At 48.0% G+C, this 20,740-nt stretch overlaps 1 pseudogene; it reads left to right on the plus strand.

Annotated features, from left to right (window-relative positions):
* The first annotated feature begins 14,307 nt into the window (after window positions 1-14,307).
* On the plus strand, window positions 14,308-18,265 carry LOC125547404 (uncharacterized; annotated as a pseudogene).
* Window positions 18,266-20,740: the final 2,475 nt, after the last annotated feature.

Here is a 20,740-nt window from a genome sequence, read left to right on the forward strand (position 1 = left end):
ATAGACATCCCTCTAGTCATCTAAGTGATTACATGATCCGAGTCAACTAGGCCGTGTCCGATCATCACGTGAGACGGACTAGTCATCATCGGTGAACATCTTCATGTTGATCGTATCTGCCATATGACTCATGCTCGACCTTTCGGTCTCTTGTGTTCCGAGGCCATGTCTGTACATGCTAGGCTCGTCAAGTCAACCTAAGTGTTTTGCGTGTGTAAATCTGGCTTACACCCGTTGTATGTGAACGTAAGAATCTATCACACCCGATCATCACGTGGTGCTTCGAAACGACGAACTTTCGCAACGGTGCACAGTTAGGGGGAACACCTTCTTGAAATTTTAGTGAGGGATCATCTTATTTACTACCGTCGTTCTAAGAAAATAAGATGTATAAACATGATAAACATCACATGCAATCAAATAGTGACATGATATGGCCAATATCATATTGCTCCTTTTGATCTCCATCTTCGGGGCTCCATGATCATTATCGTCACCGGCATGACACCATGATCTCCATCATCATGATCTCCATCATCGTGTCTTCTTGAAGTTGCCTCGCCAACTATTACTTCTACCACTACAGCTAACGGTTAGCAATAAAGTAAAGTAATTACATGACGTTTATGTTGACACGCAGGTCATAAATAAATAAAGACAACTCCTATGGCTCCTGCCGGTTGTCATACTCATCGACATGCAAGTCGTGATTCCTATTACAAGAACATGATCAATCTCATACATCACATATCATTCATCACATTCTTTTTGGCCATATCACATCACATAGCATACCCTGCAAAAACAAGTTAGGCGTCCTCTAATTGTTGTTTGCAAGTTTTACGTGGCTGCTATGGGTTTCTAGCAAGAACGTTTCTTACCTACGCAAAAACCACAACGTGATATGCCAATTGCTATTTACCCTTCATAAGGACCCTTTTCATCGAATCCGATCCGACTAAAGTGGGAGAGACAGACACCCGCTAGCCACCTTTATGCAACTAGTGCATGTCAGTCGGTGGAACCAGTCTCACGTAAGAGTACGTGTAAGGTTGGTCCGGCCCGCTTCATCCCACAATGCCACCGAATCAAGATTGGACTAGTAACGGTAAGCATATTGAACAAAATCAACGCCCACAACTACTTTGTGTTCTACTCGTGCATAGAAACTACGCATAGACCTAGCTCATGATGCCACTGTTGGGTAACGTAGCAGAAATTCAAAATTTTCTATGTAACACCAAGATCAATCTATGGAGTCATCTAGCAACGAGGGAGGAGTGGATCTACATACCCTTGTAGATCGCGCGCGGAAGCGTTCAAGAGAACGGGGTTGATGGAGTCGTACTCGTCGTGATCCAAATCACCGATGATTCTAGCGCCGAACGGACGGCACCTCCGCGTTCAACACACGTACGGAGCAGCGACGTCTCCTCCTTCTTGATCCAGCAAGAGGGGAGGCGAGGTTGATGGAGATCCAGCAGCACGACGGCGTGGTGGTGGAAGTAGCGGGATTCCAACAGGGCTTCGCCAAGCGCTGCGGGAGGAGGGAGATGTGTCATGGGAGGGAGAGGGAGGCGCCAGGGCTTAGGTATGGTTGCCCTCCCTTCCCCCCACTATATATAGGGCCAAGGGAGAGGGGGGGGGGCGCAGCCTTGGCCCTTCCTCCAAGGAAGGGTGCGGCCAAGGGAGGAGTCCCTCCTCCCCAAGGCACCTCGAAGGTGCCTTCCCCTTTTAGGACTCTTCCTTTCCCTCTTCTCTTGGCGCATGGGCCTCTTGGGGCTGGTGCCCTTGGCCCATATAGGCCAAGGAGTACCCCCTACAGCCCATGTGGCCCCCGGGGCAGGTGGCCCCACCCGGTGGACCCCGGGACCCTTCCGGTGGTCCTGGTACAATACCGGTGACCCCGAAACGTGTCCCGATGGCCGAAATAGCACTTCCTATATATAATTCTTTACCTCCGGACCATTCCGGAACTCCTCGTGACGTCTGGGATCTCATCCGAGACTCCAAACAACTTTCGGGTTACCGCATACTAATATCTCTATAACCCTAGCGTCACCGAACCTTAAGTGTGTAGACCCTACGGGTTCGGGAGACATGCAGACATGACCGAGATGACTCTCCGGTCAATAACCAACAGCGGGATCTGGATACCCATGTTGGCTCCCACATGTTCCACGATGATCTCATCGGATGAACCACGATGTCAAGGACTTAATCAATCCCGTATACAATTCCCTTTGTCTAACAGTACGATACTTGCCCGAGATTCGATCGTCGGTATCCCGATACCTTGTTCAATCTCGTTACCGACAAGTCTCTTTACTCGTTTCGTAACACATCATCCCGTGATCAACTCCTTGATCACATTGTGCACATTATGACGATGTCCTACCGAGTGGGCCCAGAGATACCTCTCCGTTTACACGGAGTGACAAATCCCAGTCTCGATTCGTGCCAACCCAACAGACACTTTCAGATATACCTGTAGTGTACCTTTATAGCCATCCAGTTACGTCGTGACGTTTGGCACACCCAAAGCATTCCTACGGTATCCGGGAGTTGCACAATCTCATGGTTTAAGGAAATGATACTTGACATTAGAAAAGCTTTAGCATACGAACTACATGATCTTGTGCTAGGCTTAGGATTGGGTCTTTGTCCATCACATCATTCTCCTAATGGTGTGATCCCGTTATCAATGACATCCAATGTCCATGGTCAGGAAACCGTAACCATCTACTGATCAATGAGCTAGTCAACTAGAGGCTTACTAGGGACATGGTGTTGTCTATGTATCCACACATGTATCTGAGTTTCCTATCAATACAATTCTAGCATGGATAATAAACGATTATCATGAACAAGGAAATATAATAATAACTAATTTATTATTGCCTCTAGGGCATATTTCCAACACTAACTTGGTTGACCAGGACAGGATTCGCCAAGAGGTTGAGCGAGCGGCTCAACAGGCAGCTGAGTAGGCGGCTTAGCAGGCAGCTTACCAGTCTTTTCCGGTCTATCCGACGACTTCTCTTGAAGCAGGCGTGACCACGACGATTGGAGGTGTCCCTTGCTTGGTGCCAGCGCTGCGTAATGAACGTTTGCCTAAGGATTTCAAGGGCCTCGAAAGGTGCCTAATTACACGGACGATTTACAGCCCGGGGAGTGGATTGAAAGTTATGAGATGGACATGGAACTGCTGGAGGTCAGTGATGCTGCAATGGCCAAGTACTTCACCATGATGTTGGACGGGACGACCCGCACTTGGTTAAAGGGGCTGCCGCCTAATTCCATTGGTTCATGGGCAGAGTTAAAGCCCCGGTTTATTCAGAACTTCAAAGACACATGCAAGCATCCCATGACAATTGTGGATTTGACTAATTGCAAGCAAGAGGAAGGTGAGTCCACGACCCATTGGGTGCGCCGGTTCAAAGCCATAATACATTCATCTGATAAGATGGATGCCGACTCTATAGTCTTAATGTTGGAGAAAAATTGCCACTTTACGCCTCTGAAACAGAAGCTGGGGCGGCTCAAGCGCGATTGTAATGACATGGGCCAGCTAATGGCGGCTCTAGTCAAGTACGCCGACTCTGATAGTAGCAAGGATCCTGAGTCTAACTATGAGAAGACAGGAAAGGTAAAGAAGAACGGCAATGCCAAGGGTCATCAGCATAACCCAGCGAATCAAGGAGGCAATAATAAGCGTAAGGCTGACGGTAGCTCGGAGTTTGTGACTAACACCAATGCATAGGGAAACAACCAACGATGTAAGGGGAGGCTTTCAAGAATTCTAACATGTTCAACAGCAATCATGGGCCGGGCGGCGGCTCAGGTGGCGGCGGTTTTCATGGCCCGGGCGGCGGTTCAAATTCCAACTTTCAAGGCTCTCACGGAAATCAAGGTGGCTATAGTTAGCAATCTGTCCAGGGAGGTCAGCAGTAGTAGTCTGGATATCAGAGCAATCCAAAGCAGTTGAATAGTGGACAGTATCATGTGTTCACCACCAGTTTGTGCAGACGGGACCAGAAGCTTCATAAGAGGGCTGTAAATGTTGTTCATCCGGCTGTCCCTCATTATTTGAGATGGTCTGAGCAGCATATTATGTGGAGTAGGGAAGATCATCCTCCCCGGGATGACAATACGGGTCACCTGGCCTTAGTGGTGGCACCTCAGGTTGGTGGATATAAATTCACTAAGGTACTCATGGAAGGAGACAGTAGCATCAACATCCTCTATTATGAGACTTTCCATCGCATGGGGTTGACTGATAGAAGTCTTAAAACGTCCAATACTATTTTGCATGGAGTGGTGCCTGCTACCTCTTGAGCACTGCATTGGATTTTCCCAAAGAGGAGAGGATGATGTAGCAAAGTAGCGTAAGTATTTCCCTCAGTTTTTTAGAACCAAGGTATCAATCCAGTAGGAGGCTACGCGCGATTCCCTCGTACCTACACAAAAACAATAGCTCGACGCAACCAACACGCTTAGGTGTTGTCAATCCCTTCACGGTCACTTACGAAAGTGAGATCTGATAGAGATGATAAATAATATTTTTGGTATTTTTGGTATAGAGATGCAAAGTAAAAAGAAAAAGCAAAGTAAGAGCAAAGCAATAATAAAGTGATGGAGATTGATATGATGAGAAATAGACCCGGGGGACATAAGTTTCACTAGCGGCTTTTCTCAAGAGCATAAGTATTCTACGGTGGGTGAACAAATTACTGTTGAGCAATTGAAAGAATTGAGCATAGTTATGAGAATACCTAGGTATGATCATGTATATAGGCATCACGTCCGAGACAAGTAGACCGACTCCTGCCTGCATCTACTACTATTACTCCACTCATCAACCGCTATCCAGCATGCATCTAGAGTATTAAGTTAAAAACAGAGTAACGCCTTAAGCAAGATGACATGATGTAGAGGGATAGTTTCATGCAATATGATAAAAACCCCATCTTGTTATCCTCGATGGCAACAATACAATGCGTGCCTTGCTGCCCCTTCTGTCACTGGGAAAGGACACCGCAAGATCGAACCCAAAGCTAAGCACTTTTCCCATGGCAAGAACAACCAATCTAGTAGGCCAAACCAAACTGATAATTCGAAGAGACTTGCAAAGATAACCAATCATACATAAAAGAATTCAGAGAAGATTCAAATATTATTCATAGATAGACTTGATCATAAACCCACAATTCATCGGTCTCAACAAACACGCCGCAAAAAGAAGATTACATCGAATAAATCTCCACAAGAGAGGGGGAGAACATTGTATTGAGATCCAAAAAGAGAGAAGAAGCCATCTAGCTACTTACTATGGACCCGTAGGTATGAAGTAAACTACTCACACTTCATCGGAGGGGCTTGGATGATGATGTAGAAGTCCTCCGTGATCGATGACCCCTCCGGCGGAGCTCCGGAACAGGCCCCAAGATGGGATCTCGTGGATACAGAAAGTTGCGGCGGTGGAATTAGGTTTTTGGCTCCGTCCCCGATCGTTTAGGGATACGTGGATATATATGGGAGGAAGAAGTACGTCGGTGGAGCTTCGAGGGGCCCACGAGGCAGGGGGCGCACCCTAGGTGGGGCGCCCTCCACCCTCGTGACCGCCTCATGGCTTTCTTGACGGAGGGTCCAAGTCTCCTGGATCTTAACTGATGAGAAAATCACGTTTCCGAAGGTTTCATTCCGTTTGGACTCCATTTAATATTTTGTTTCTCCGAAACACTGAAATAGGCAAAAAACAACAATTCTGGGCTGGGCCTCCGGTTAATAGGTTAGTCCCAAAAATAATATAAAAGTGGAAAATAAAGCCCAATATAGTCCAAAACAGTAGATAATATAGCATGGAGCAATCAAAAATTATAGATACGTTGGAGACGTATCAAGCATCCCCAAGCTTAATTCCCGCTCGTCCTCGAGTAGGTAAATGATAAAAACAGAATTTTTGATGCGGAGTGCTACTTGGCATAATTTTAATGTAATTCTTCTTAATTGTGGTATGAATATTCAGATCCGAAAGATTCAAGACAAAAGTTCATATTGACATAAAAATGATAATACTTCAAGCATACTAACTAAGAAATTATGTCTTCTCAAAATAACATGGCCAAAGAAAGTTCATCCCTACAAAATCATATAGTTTAGTCATGTTCAATTTTCGTCACACAAGAATGCTCTCATCATGCACAACCACGATGAAAAGCCAAGCAATTGTTTCATACTTTAGAAATCTCAAACCTATAAACTTTCACGCAATATATGAGCGTGAGCCATGGACATAGAACTATGGGTGGAACAAAATATAATGAGGGGGGTTATGTGGAGAAGATAAAAAAGGAGATAGTCTCACATCAACGAGGCTAATCAATGGGCTATGGAGATGCCCACCGATTGATGTTAATGCAAGGAGTAGGGACTGTCATGCAACGGATGCACTAGAGCTATAAATGTATGAAAGCTCAACAAAAGAAACTAAATGGGTGTCCATCCAACTTGCTTTCTCATGAAGACCTAGGGAACTTGAGGAGGCCCATTGTTGAAATATACAAGCCATGTTCTATAATGAAAAATTCCCACTAGTATATGAAAGTGATAACATGAGAGACTCTCTACTATGAAGATCATGGTGCTACTTTGAAGCACAAGTGTGGTAAAAGGATAGTAACATTGTCCGTTCTCTCTTTTCCTCTCATTTATTTTGGGGGCCTTCTCTTTTTTTATGGTCTTTCTCTTTTTTGGCCTTTTCTTTTTTCATGGCCTTTTTTCTCACTTGGGACAATGCTCTAATAATGATGACCATCACACTTATATTTATTTACAACTCAATGATTACAACTCGATACTAGAACAAAGATGACTCTATATGAATACCTCCAGCGGTGTACCGGGATATGCAATGAACCAAGAGTGACATGTAAGAAAGAATTATGAACGGTGCCTTTGCCACAAATACTATGTCAACTACATGATCATGCTAAGAAATATGACAATGATGAATGTGTCATGATGAACGGAATGATGGAAAGTTGCATGGCAATATATCTCGGAATGGCTATGGAAATGCCATAATAGGTAGGTATGGTGGCTGTTTTGAGGAAGATATAAGGAGGTTTATGTGTGAAAGAGCATATCATATCACGGGGTTTGGATGCACCGGCGAAGTTTGCGCCAACTCTCAATGTGAGAAAGGGCAATGCACGGTACCGAAGAGGCTAGCAAGGATGGAAGGGTGAGAGTGCGTATAATCCATGGACTCAACACTAGTCATAAAGAACTCACATACTTATTGCAAAAATCTACAAGTCATCAAAACCTCGGCACTAAGCACATGCTCCTAGGGGGATAGATTGGTAGGAAAAGACTATTGCTCGTCCCCGACCGCCACTCATAAGGAAGACAATCAAATAACACCTCATGTTTCAAATTTGTTGCATAACGTTTACCATACGTGCATGCTACGGGACATGCAAACTTCAACATAAGTATTTCTCAATTTCACAACTACTCAACTAGCATGACTTTGATATTATTGCCTCCATATCTCAAAACAATCATCAAGCATCAAACTTTTCTTAGTATTCAACACACTCATAAGATAGTTTTATTATTAATCTTGCATAGCAAGCATATTAGGATTTTAAGCAAATTACCACGCTATTAAGACTCTCAAAATAATCTAAGTGAAGCATGAGAGATCAATAGTTTCTATAAAACAAATCCACCACCGTGCTCTAAAAGATATAAGTGAAGCACTAGAGCAAAACTATAAAGCTCAAAAGATATAAGTGAAGCACATAGAGTATTCTATCAAATTCCAAATCATGTATGGCTCTCTCAAAAGGTGTGTACAGCAAGGATGATTGTGGTAGACTAACAAGCAAAGACTCAAATCATAAAAGATCATGCTTATTTTTCTAAACTGAAACATGAACTAAAACACATTATTCCTGAAAAAAATTCATAATTTTGGAAAATGGTCATGACTTTCATAAAATAAAATAAAAAATACCACGAATATTTTATAAATGTGTAAATTAAACTTGCCGACAACCCTGCTCCCACCACTAATTGCAATCTCGCTGTAGGCATGGAGTTGCATGTCGAGCGCGGACTTCCAACTAGGACAAAAAGCGGTCGGACCTAGTTGTGTGTCGTGGGTGGACTTGCAGCTCAGACAAAAATGGGTCGGGCCCCATTTACAGCTAACCTTTTCATTAATAATATGATAGATACTATGATAATGGAGAACTCAAGGAGATGGGTCTTACATCGACCTGGCTTGATTTATTTAGAATAATACTATAAATGTGGCAAGAAACTATTAGATTTCATGCGAAGTTAGACTTTGATTATGTGCGCATTTGTCTTTCTCTCCTCGGTAGGGAAAGCTAGCATGCCCCTGCATAACGACGATGAACTCCTGCAGCGGCGCCATCTCCATGAGCATATGCATCACCATCACTGCGGGGTCCTTGGGCAATCTGGTCCCCCGTGGCGCGCTCCTTGGTCAGGGTCTCGTGCGCGCGCTTCTTCTACTTCTTCGTCTCCGCCAGCTCTGTGCGCATCTCGCCATGCTGCCGGTGCAGCGTCTGCAACACGTTGTCGGTGGCGGAGCCCTGAAGCTCTGCACCGTCCCCCGCCATGACGTGGCTGACGACGGCGTCAAAGGATGAATGGCCATAGGAGAAGGCCTTGCAGCGAGGCGAGAAGATGACAGCGCCCACTTGGGCACCGGAAAGCTGTTGGCCCGAACTAGCGAGTAGCTAGTTGTTTGAGGATCAACCAAGTCTAAACTACAGCTAGTGTAAACTAGCAGAGCACACGGTGCTGGTCCCACACACACTAGTAGTGAAGCTGGTACACTCATGAGTAGAGGAGGAAACTAAAGTGGCTTGTTGCCTGGTATTTGATCGGAATGGAATGCTTACAACCGGCGGGGGTGAAGCTCCTTTTATAGCTAAGTGAACCGACCTAGTACTGGGATATTTTTGTAGCTGTGACATGAGCACATATGTCACAGCATACTACCTACACTAGTAAGCTAGCTATTATCTTGCTAAGTAACAGCTGCTGCTGCTGCCGACATGCAACTATGCATGCATCTGTGTAAATGCTGCTGACCAAGGTTGACTCAACATTCTCTCCCTCAACCTTGTCGAAGGAGCTTGGTGTCGACGATCCCGATCTTGTCGCGCAGATCCTGGAACCCGACGCGGCCAAGTGCCTTCATCGTGATGTCCGCCTTCTGCTCACCAGTTCGGATGAACTCCACGATCACCGAGCCTTTCTCGATGCAGTCACGTATGAAGTGATAGCGGAGATCGATGTGTTTGCTGCGGTCGTGAAGCACTAGATTCTTGCAGAGCGAAATCGCCGACTTGTTGTCGACGAAGATGAGCGCAGGGGCGGTGTCCTGATTCAGCATCTCGCTGAGAAGGCGAGCAAGCCAAATGCCTTGACAGGCCGTTGTAGCTGCCGCGATGTACTCCGCCTCACACGAAGATATGGCGACAACCTTCTGCCTCACCGATTGCCAGCTGACGGGACTATTCCCGAGAAGGAATAGTATGCCCGAGGTGCTCTTTTGAGAATCCACATCACCAGGATGGTCGGAGTTGCTGTATCCGACCAAGCTCTCATCGTTGCCACGACGATACACGCATCCATGCGTGAGCGTACCCGCGATGTACCAGAGCTGGTGCTTGACGGCAGCGAGGTGATCGCTTGCCGGGGCTTCTGTGAACCTACTCAGGTATCCGACAACGAACGTGATGTACGGTCGGGTGTGCACGAGATACCTGAGGCTCCCGATGATGTTGCGGTAGAGCGTAGCATCCACCGCCTTCACGGAGCTATCCTTGCTGAGTTTCAGTGGTGCCTCCATTGGAGCATGCACAGCATAGCAGTCCTTCATGCTTGCTCGCTCGAGCATCTTGGTGGCGTAGGTCGTCTGCATGATCGTGATGCAACATCCCTCCTGGTTCACCTCCAGCCCGAGGTAGTATCGGAGCAGCCCAAGGTCAGTCATACTAAAGAGACGATGCATCTCTCCCTTGAAGCGTTGAACCTCTTCAGGCTCTGCCCTGACGATGACCAAGTCGTCGACGTAGATGCCGATGATGAGAAGCGTGTTCGCGGTGCCACGCGAGTAGACGCCGTGCTCAGAAGTTCTGTGTGAGAAGCCAAGAGATGCGAGGCTTGCATCGAGCTTCGCGTTCCACGCCCTTGGGGCTTGCCGGAGTCCATACAGAGCCTTGTGTAGTTGATACACGCCCTGCTCGTCGCCCTTGGCAATGAACCCGAGTGGCTGGGAGACGTACACATCCTCATTAAGGTCGCCGTTGAGAAACACCGACTTGACATCCATGTGGTGTACCTCCCACCCGCGGTGAGCGGCCACGGCAAGGATGAGCCGCATGGACTCCAGCCTTGCCACCGGAGTGAATACTTCCTCGAAGTCCACTCCCTCACGCTGCACATAGCCCTTTGCACCGAGGCACGCCTTGTGCTTGACAATGGCACCGTGCTCGTCCTTCGTCACCTTGAACACCCACTTGATCCCGATGGCTTGGTGCCCAGCAGGCAGTGTGGTGAGTGTCCAAGTGGTGTTGTCATTGATCGACGCCAGCTCGTCCAGCATCGCGTGGCGCCAGCAATCCTCTTGCTCGGCCTCCGCGAATGTGGTCGGCTCCTCACCGGCCATCAGATGCAGGACCTCGTCGTCATCAGCGTCCTCATCCTCGGGGTGTTGCGGTGTTTCCGCAGCCTCGCCAAGGAGATCCCCCATGCGCCGAAACCTGTGGGGTGCGCCAACGCTGTCTTCGGTGTCGAACAGCTCTGACCTCGCCGTTGGCGGGGTTGCGAACTGCCTCCCGGAACCCACCTTGCTTGACATCGGGGTGTCCGGGGACACCGTACCCGGGGACGGTGTTCTCGGGGTTGTGGTTCCTGGATCCACACCTCCCGGGCTTCCCGGGGTGGCACTTCCCGGGGTCCTAGAGTACATCGGGTACTCCATGGTGAAGGAGCTTCTTGCCGGGGCCTCCCCCGACGCCTCCCAAGTCCATCGCGTGTCTTCGTCGAAGATGACATCGCGCGAGACGGGGTCATACATCTTGTATGCCTTAGAGCCCGTCTCGTAGCGCATAAACACCATTGGGGTGCTCCTATCGTCGAGCTTCTTCAGCTATGGGCGCACCGTCTTGACATGCCCGATGCAGCCAAAGGTGCGGAGGAAGCGTACATCGGGCTTCCTCCCGTACCACGCCTCATAAGGTGTCTTGTCATTGACGCTCCTTGTGAAGGAGCGGTTGAGGATGAAGACAGTCGTGAGCACGACCTTCCCCCAATATGTGCTCGGCACCTGCTTTGCCTTAAGCAAGCAGCGTGCCATCCCGAGCATAGTTTGGTTCCTCCGCTCGACGACGCCGTTCTGCTGCAGCGAGTAAGGGGCTGTGAGGTGACGTTGCACCCCTTTATCGGCGCAGTGCTTGTAGAATGTGGCCGACGTGAACTCGCTGCCACGGTCCATGCGTAGCACACGCAGCTTGTGGCCACACTCGACCTTTGTTGTCGCTTCCTCCTTGACAATGGCTTGCTCCGCCTCGTCCTTGGAGGCGAGGAGAAGCACCCACATGAACCTGCTATAATCGTCGACTAGCGGCAGGATGTAGCGACGCCCTCCTAGAGTTGCCGGGGTGATTGGGCCGCAGAGGTCCCCGTGAACCAGCTCCAGGGGTTTCTGCGCCCAATAGCGTGCCTTCTCGGGAAAGGGCAGGCGCCGCTACTTCCCGGCAAGACATGCATCGCACAGCTCGTCGGCGTGCTTGATGTGAGGTAGCCCACGAACGAGGTTGCCTCGCACCATCTTTCGTAACCCGTCGAAGTGCTGGTGTCATAGCCGGGCATGCCAATGCCACGCGTCGGAGACATGGCCGACAGCAAGGCACACAGGATGCACGGGTCGAAAGAAGAGCTTGTATAGGCGGTTTGGCGAGCGGGTTACCTCAATGAGCAGCCTCTTCTGCTGGTCGCGCATGGTGAGAACACCGCGGCGGATGCTGATGTCGAACCAGCCCTCGTCGAGCTGTCCGACACTCACGACGCTGCTCTTCAGCGCCGGGATGAAGTAGACGTCTATAAACGCCCTGTGATCACCCCATTTCTCGGCGAAGACGACGGTCCCGTGCCCGTGGATCTCCACTAAGGATCCGTTTGCAAACCGCATCTTCCCGGTGATTGAGCGGTTCAGCTCCGCGAACGCATCGACCGAACCAGTCATGTGGTTCGTGGCGCCATTGTCGAGGAACCAACCCTCACTTTGCTTGCCTCCTGCAAGCGTGGGTGTGGTCATGGCTCTCTCCTCGTTGAGGAAGATTAAGCCGCACGCACATGCCGTTGTCGGGGAGCCATCTCCCGCCAAAGCAGTAGACCCCGAACATCTCGTCGTTGGGGTGTGGGTGACCCCTGCACAGAGTCGATGGTCGCCAGCATCATGGTCGGAGCATGGTCCGCCATATGCGTCATTCCCGCGCCAACTTACGCGACATCGTCGGGTCCCGAGGTTGTCGGGGACACCGTCGCCGGGTGTGGCTCCCCCACACCCGGGTCTTCATCGCCTCCCAGTCGACAGGCCCCGAGAACGTCGTTGTCGCCTGTCACTGGAGTGATGGTTCCCATGGACGGGATCCATGCCTCTCGCACGGAATGGGTGGATGTCGGGGCCGTGGTTGCGAGAGACACTGAGCTTTCCTGCACGGGCTCGACTCATGACAGCATCATTGCCGGCCCGCCGTCCACGTCAGCATGGACGTGGTTTGCCGTTGCCGCGGCTGCCTCGTCGGCTTTCCAGCTGTGGCAATCCCGGATCCAGTGACCCGGCATGTTACAGTAGCGACACTTGCCACCGTTTCTAGTGCCTCGCCCTGCCTGGTTTGGCTTGCGACCGCGGTTGCCGCCGCCACTCTGGGTGGGCCTCCGCCTCTGTCACGACCCTCTGCTTCCCGTGGGGGTGCCTCCCCCACTGCCGGAAGAGCTGTCGCGGCCACGCTGCTGAAGCTGCGCGTCCCACTGCTCCTTGGTGAGCAGTAGTTCACCGCCAGCACGGTTGTCAGCTTCGTCGCCACGCTCCTCGACGACCTTGAGCCGCCCTACCAGCCCCTTGATCGTCGTGGTGGAGAGATCCACCAAGCTCTAAATGGACCAGGCCAGTTGCTTATACTGCCTGGGGGCGACACGGAGGAACATGAGAATCATCATCTTGTTGTTGATGTGATCTCCGAGCGTTGCGAGCTTGTTGACGAGACCTTGCAGCCGCAAGGCGAAGTCGTCGACTTGTTCACCGGCTTTGAACCGGATCTCCTCGTACTGGAGGCGCAAGGTCTAGGCCTTCGACTCCCGTACGCGCTCCACGCCGATGCGTAGAGTCTTGATGGTGTCCCATGCTTCCTTGGCCGTCTCCTTGGCGCCAACGGTGAGCACCATCTCCGGTGGGACGGAGCGCAAGATTGCCTCCATCGCCAACCGGTCCTCCTCGTACTCGACATCGCCGGTATCCACGGCTTTCCACATATGCCGCGCCTCCATGATGACTTTCATCATGACCGACCAACTGGGGTAGTTGGTCCGCGTGAGGAGAGGGAAGGAGGTGCTGGACATGCCCACGTCTCGCATGAAGCGTGGTGCACCCAACTTCCCTCCTAGCCTGCCTCGCAGTGCAAGCGCGTCCGCCGCACGCGCCTCCTCAGCCGAGCTCTCCCCGACGGTCATGGAGCCGTCGCCGGCGACGCCTTCTTTCGGCATATGCTTCGGCCTAACCAAAGGCTCTGATACCAATTGTTGGCCCGAACTAGCGAGTAGCTAGTTGTCTGAAGATCAACCAAGTCTAAACTATAGCTAGAGTAAACTAGCAGAGCACACGGCCCTGCTCACACACACACACACTAGTAGTGAAGCTGGTACACTCACGAGTAGAGGAGGAAACTAAAGTGGCTTGTTTCCTTGTATTTGATCGGAATGGAATGCTTACAACTGGCCGGGGTGAAGCTCCTTTTATAGCTAAGTGAACCGACCTAGTACTGGGATATTTTTGTAGCTGTGACGTGAGCACATATGTCACAGCCTACTACCTACAATAGTAAGCTAGCTATTACCTTAGATAGTAAGGCACGCAAGTATTGCTGCCGACCTGCCCATTACTACCTTGCTAAGTAACAGCTGATGCTTCTGCCGGCATGCAACTATGCATGCATCTGTGTAAATGCTGCTGACCAAGGTTGACTCAACAAAAGCATGGTCAGCATGCTCGTGGTGGCCTTGCTGAACAGCCCCCGCTTGTGCTTGGAAAAACACACATGCCGGGCGTCCTTCTTGAGGATCGAGCGGAGGGCGGTCTTCTTCCAGTCTTTGCCGCCCATCCTCCTGGCCAACATTGCTCGCTCGCTCAGTGTCGGGGATGAAGGAAGAGGAAAGAGGAGGTGGAGGAAGATCTCTCAGGGTCACCGAGGTTTATATAGAAGCGGCCGGAGAGGAAATTCCTTGGCTGAGCTGGGTACTGCACTGAGAATCATTATTTAGTATGACATTAAAACACATGAGCTGGGTTATGGTTTCATGTTCGACTACCATGGCTCCATCCAAATACATTGGCCCTTGATATCCTGTCAGATTAATTGTACACGAATAACCAGCAATAAAAAATTATTACCATCGTGTAGTCTATTTGGAACTAATAGAATAGTTAGACACCTGCTTGAGAAAGAGTAGCTTGATCGGGTAAACTCAATCAAACTCCCAAAAGAAGCACTTTTACTTCTGGACATCCCTTGCAAGAAACGCTATATTTGGTTAGGCCGTGGATGGCGGTCTCGACAAGACGATATCATTATGTTAAACATGGATATAGCTGTAAGCTTTATCAATTCCATTGAAGGAGATGGATTTGGTGTTTGATATTTAACTAGGTTTATGGGAGCCAGGAGCAAACTGCTCTTTGGAGTTACTGTTCAACTTATATTAAAACAAAGTCGTTGGAGAGGGCATCAATTTTTCTAACATCAGAGGCTTCCCTAAAGTCTTAGTCTAGACTGATTGCCTGGCAGTTCTTAATCTTTGGAATACTTGTCACAATTATTGTTCAGTTGTGGCTCCAATCATTGCAGAAATAGGTCAGCTAGGTCCTGATATTACTACATTTAATTCAATATGTAGTCCGTGCTTCGGCACTCCATCTCATCTTTGTGCCAAGAATCTCTGCACATGTATCTATTTTAACTGAGAGTTGGCTGGCCGAACCATCCAGATTCAGGGTCAGTAGTCTCTTGCATGATGGTCCAGAGAGCATTTGGTCGAATAAATTTCTCTATGTTCCCCGAAAAATATATATATACGGCGCCACTGAGTTTCAGACTTACTAGAGTTTTCGTCTCATTTACTTAATTAAGAGATGTGCTAATCCGATCGTACATACTTATCCAACATGTAATTTACGTTTCAGAAATTCTTCAAATTTTCATCCATTTTTTTTCGTAAATACTGAGTTACACTTTTCTGCCTAGATCTCACAATTCGGCAGAGAGTAGAACAAATCTCAATGCATGCCAATCTGGATTTTTAATGTAGATAGCTCATCTTAGTGATTCATCTCCTATCGGTTGTTATCTACCCACCCCCTACCTCGAGATGTAGTAACGCACTCATCTGCATTGACCTTCTCTATTATTGCTTTCTTTCTGTATGCCAGTCACTGAGCGAGCAATGGTGGCCCCTAATCAGGGGGTGGCTGTCGTCGGAAGAAGACGATCAAGAGGATGCCTAACATACCTGATTCCCCAAGCGCTTGCAGGTGCTCTTCAATAAGTATTAGAAATCAGTGGCTGGAATTTAATAGATTTGAAAGACTAAATGTTAATAACATATTTTTAAATATAATAAAAAACAATTTATGTATAAATGTTCGTGCCATATTTATGAGATGGGTACCCCAAATTCAAAAAACGTGGGCTGCTTATGGGAAAACTATTCAGCGTGTGCGATAAAAGAATTAATTGTGCGGCGAGATGAGTAAGAGGGACGAGAGAATGCGGGGGTGCGATCTAGATCTCCCTTGTTTTGCCTGTCAGGCGACGCGGGGTTCCTGACAATTTTTTGTGGGTGATTTGAGGTGCGTATATATATTTCATGTGTTGTATCAAATGTGTGCCCAGGAAAAAGATAAATTTTCGCCGGAATACGCTCATTGTTAGGAACGCTAGCTTCTGTGTGAAAAAAATATATACATGTACATTTTTTATCACGTCCATATCGATGTAACATGTGTGAACGAATAGACTACTTAATTTTAATGTATAAATGGACGCGGAGTTCCTGACATTATTCTGAGGTGACACGAGGTCCGATGCGGGCTCAGGTACCGGGGTGACGGCGAGCATGAAATGGCCAAGGTCGCCGTAGGGCAAGCAAGGATACTTGGCGGCTCACGCAAGGTTGAAATTATAGGACCAGTTTTTCATGGTCCAAAGCACACCCATCGAGGATGGGCTGTCAAGGAGGAATGTGTTATGTGTGCCTCCTAGTATGGGGGCCCATCGCTCCTCTTTTTCTGCCCTATCCCCTAAAAATTTCCTTGGGCCCTATTCCGAGGGGACCTCTAGATACGCCTTTACTTATCATCGAAGTCTTGTAGAGTATTCCACGGTACCCTACCCACCAAACCCCCACTCACCAACTTAACTTGTTTGTAGAAGCTAACCACACTATGTGGTTGGGTAACGGAATCCCCGTAGGTTAAGAAGGTAGGGTTGGTTCCCTTGTTGAATAAAAAAAACCAATCCATCCATGGTTGCCAAGAGACCAAACGAGAACATACTCCGCCCATTCGTCTCTCGGAAATCTAGATCGTCTATCGCCTCCACCGTATCTCTGCTCCCCTCCTCCGGTATAATATCCCTCCACCCTTCCCCACTCACCTCCCTCCCCATGTCGGAAGTCCAGGACTGCCGGCGCCCTAGAGCGCGCTTCCCCCCTCCATGCCCTGGAGCTTCAGTGGCGCTGCCTTCTCAATTTTTGGCATTGGTCTCCGAGGGACAAGAAGCTTCCGCTTCGGTGCTTGCTTGCTCCGTGCCGGACCAAACTCCTTGAGCCCCACCCACCGTCTAGATCTGGCCCCGGCGGCTGCCCCGGTCCGCTGCCCTTCTCTATTTTCAAAAAAAAAATCTGGGATGCACCCGACCAACAGTTTCTCGAAAAACGGAAGCACGTCGTTGTTGCGCGATAGAGTATTTAGTTATCCTTTGACATATAGCTTAGCAAATACCGAATCGAATCTCATGGCCTATCACCACACTTAATGCACCTAGCTCAGTCCTGATTGCTATATAAAGTCCTCTCCTTCCCTTTCTTTGAGCTAAGCCACAGAGCGAGCAAGTAATGGCAGGGCCCAATGGGGGGGGGGCAGCGGCCGGAAGAAGACCTTCATCCGACGGATCGAGCAGGATGATGCCCCGCACGTCTGATTCTCCAAGGGCCACGTGGGGTTCTTCAGCAAGGCGAGCAATCTGGCGGTCCTGACTGGCACCCAGGAGGCCACTCTGTGGGGGAGGGTGCGGGGGAGGAGGGTGCTGCCAGTGAAGATCAGAAGATGGAAAAGCTGCACCAGGAGTTCGACGAGCTGCGCACGGACCTGGTCGAGGTGAAGAAGCAGACCGAGCGCGAGGAGGTCACAGCGAAGGAGTGTGATGCGGGGGAGCCAATAGCGGCTTAGGTCGACCCGAACATGCGCAACATGGGGGACGAGGACTTGGTAGCCTTCTTTGCCGCGCTGATGCGGGTGAAGGACGTCGTCTCCGAATGCGCAACCTGATTCTCTTCCCGTCGACGTGAGCCGCATGGAGGAGGTGGCCCCGCCGCTGCCGCTGCAGCTCTTCATGATCAGTGGCAGTACTTTGGGGCTCGGTATCAGCAGGAGCATCAGATGCTGATGGCGACACTGCCTCCGCTTGAGCTGTTCGCCACCGAGATAAATATGTAGCAGGAGCTGTTGATGGAGCTGCCTCTGGCACAGGCAGTCACCGCCGGGATGGATATGCAGGAGATGCCTCCACCGCTGGTGTTCGCCGCGGGGATGGATATGGAGGAGATGCAGATGGTGATTCCTCACCTGCCAGGGTTTGAAGATGAGATGGGGATGCCTCTGTCACCTGAGATCCCTGCTGGACTGGAGACGAACGCCGGCTTCCTGTTCCTGTACTGAGATGATGAGCTCTGTCGATCCGTTCAAGTGAAAGCATTAAACAATGGACGATAGTTCATTGATCTATTGTCATCTAGTTACATCTGGATGCAATCTTTTGTCAAATTTTTTGTCGTTTCTTTATTATCAATAATTGATGGCTAAATCTGTATTATCCTGTCTCTAGCTGCTGGCATTTAATGAAGTACAGGCATCTTCCCAAATGTACTACACACATTAGCTGGCTACAGGATTTTGAGTCAGCAATGTACAAGTGTTGACTTCTTTTCTCAATGGACACACACGTTCAATACTTGGGATGACTTAACATGGTAACAAGCGGACATACAATTCTCTTCAATAAAACGAAGCTTCATTTTATCCATCATAATACGGACTTGACAAGCCTTGAATATATATTAGAATGGGATATAGTAGACCCTAACACTTTTTTTAAAAGAAGGATAACCTCCGGCCTCTACATCAGTAGACCCAAACACATGCACCAAAGAGAATGCTTAATACATGCCTGTAGATACCCCTCAAACCAGACTGCGGTGCATCCACAACAACATATCCAATTGTTTCGATGATGTGCCATGGATCAAACACACGAGCTTGTGATACGTGCTCGTGACGTCTTGGGTGGGTGAGTGGGTTATTTCTCTTTTCTCTCGTTAGTACCGCTGATGCCAGATATGCTTCTGTGGATCACAGGTTTTCTATACTGGCTTGGCAATATATAATCGGTCATTGTGTCAAAAGGTATAAGTCGTGCAGAACCGGACAAGGGCACCATTGTGTCAAATAGGCTACATCTTGTTTAAGTGCAAGGGAATATTGCAGAAGAATTCTTATGAATGTACAAGGATGAATATATTTGTTGAAAGAAAGAGATAAACATATCATGGCACTATGAAAAATAATGAACAAAATTTTCATTTACGATCGAGGATTTGATCCAAAATGAAGAAATTGTACACCCACTATCTAACTAATGTGAGCCCGGAAACCTCCTCACTGATAATTTCACTCCCATAAAAGAACGCGTTAGAGGCGACAACATGCATATGAGGTGAAAGGACAAGCTAGGTTGTGACTGACCAATAGAGAATGTTGTAGCAAAGATGTTTTCAGCCATAAAAAGGCAATGAAAAATAGCTACAGTCTATGATCTTTTTGGGAGTGAAAATTAATGTCTCAAAAAATTTCAATAACAGAAAGCTAGAATTGCATCAGATCAAGTGATACTCTGACAAAGACAATCATAGTAATTAAGATGAGGATATGACGATAATACAATATTAATCAAATAGACAGTTGTAATACAACCTGGGCTAAGAGGTCATTTGATTCATCAATGAGTTAACCATAATTATAAGCAATTTCTTAAAAAATGATTGATCTGAAGACAGGGAAACATATGGATGAGGGCAAATCGAAGAGGAAAAGTGGGTAAAACATATGAAAACCAATGGATTCCACATCGATCCAAAACACCAATTTTATCTAGAGGTTTTTTAATGATCCCTTCTTGAACATTTAAAAGTAGGGTTAGAGGAGAGAAGTCCTATCATAGAATTTCTTGGAGTTGTTCAAAACAAAGGTCTGGTGATATTAGACCTGTGGGAATTTCCAATGGAATGCAACATGCTATAGTACTTTTAGAGGAAAACACACACGATGTATAATCTCCTACTTTATTTACTTATTTCTTGCATTAACATGACCTTAGTAAGTTTCACCATGTTTCTACAAAATGTCCGTTTTATTTGCCAGACTATTGATGATAGTTAACTTCCAGACCAATATCACGAGGACTACATAATATTAAATATAGCAATATGTGTTACATCTAGCCGCGCAAACGAGCGGGTCACCCTGCTAGTAGGTACTGATATCGTTAACACATTTTTAGGAAAATGTAATTAACACTTTTTTAGAAAAATGTAATTAACACTTTTTAGCATAAATGTAATTAACACTTGGCAAATGAAGCTTCATGAGCTATTACTTGGAGGGTCGTAAAGAATTAACTGTGATGGTCCAAGAGTATTGTAATTATAAAGGCTAGGGCCCACAGAGATAAGCTCTTAATGAACTCTCGATGCATGCTCCGCTTTCAAACACAAAACCATCCAGTGCATGCATGGACGCTAATTTTGTGAATTTATTGTCAATCGGTAACATATGCATCTTCTAAGTCATCCCATCAATCTTATGTTATATATTACAATGTATCTACCTAGATCTGGATGAAACCTTTCCTCAATAATTAGGTTGTCTCCTTATCATAGTAATAATTAATCAATGGCTTCTAGTCGTGGGAATTTAGTTGATATGTAGAAAATGCCTCCGCTAGCGGGGTTGGCCACTGCGATAGATATGGTACAGATGGACATTCCTCAGCCGTTAGGGTTCAACACTGGGACGGAGATGTAGATACGGCACTTGTTTATGTCTGTACCACCGCCTCCACCAGAATTTCCCGCCGGG

This window comes from Triticum urartu, chromosome 3A (assembly GCF_056163025.1).
Source record: "Triticum urartu cultivar PI428250 chromosome 3A, HENAU_Tu73, whole genome shotgun sequence".
In the NCBI taxonomy this organism is placed as follows: domain Eukaryota; kingdom Viridiplantae; phylum Streptophyta; class Magnoliopsida; order Poales; family Poaceae; genus Triticum; species Triticum urartu.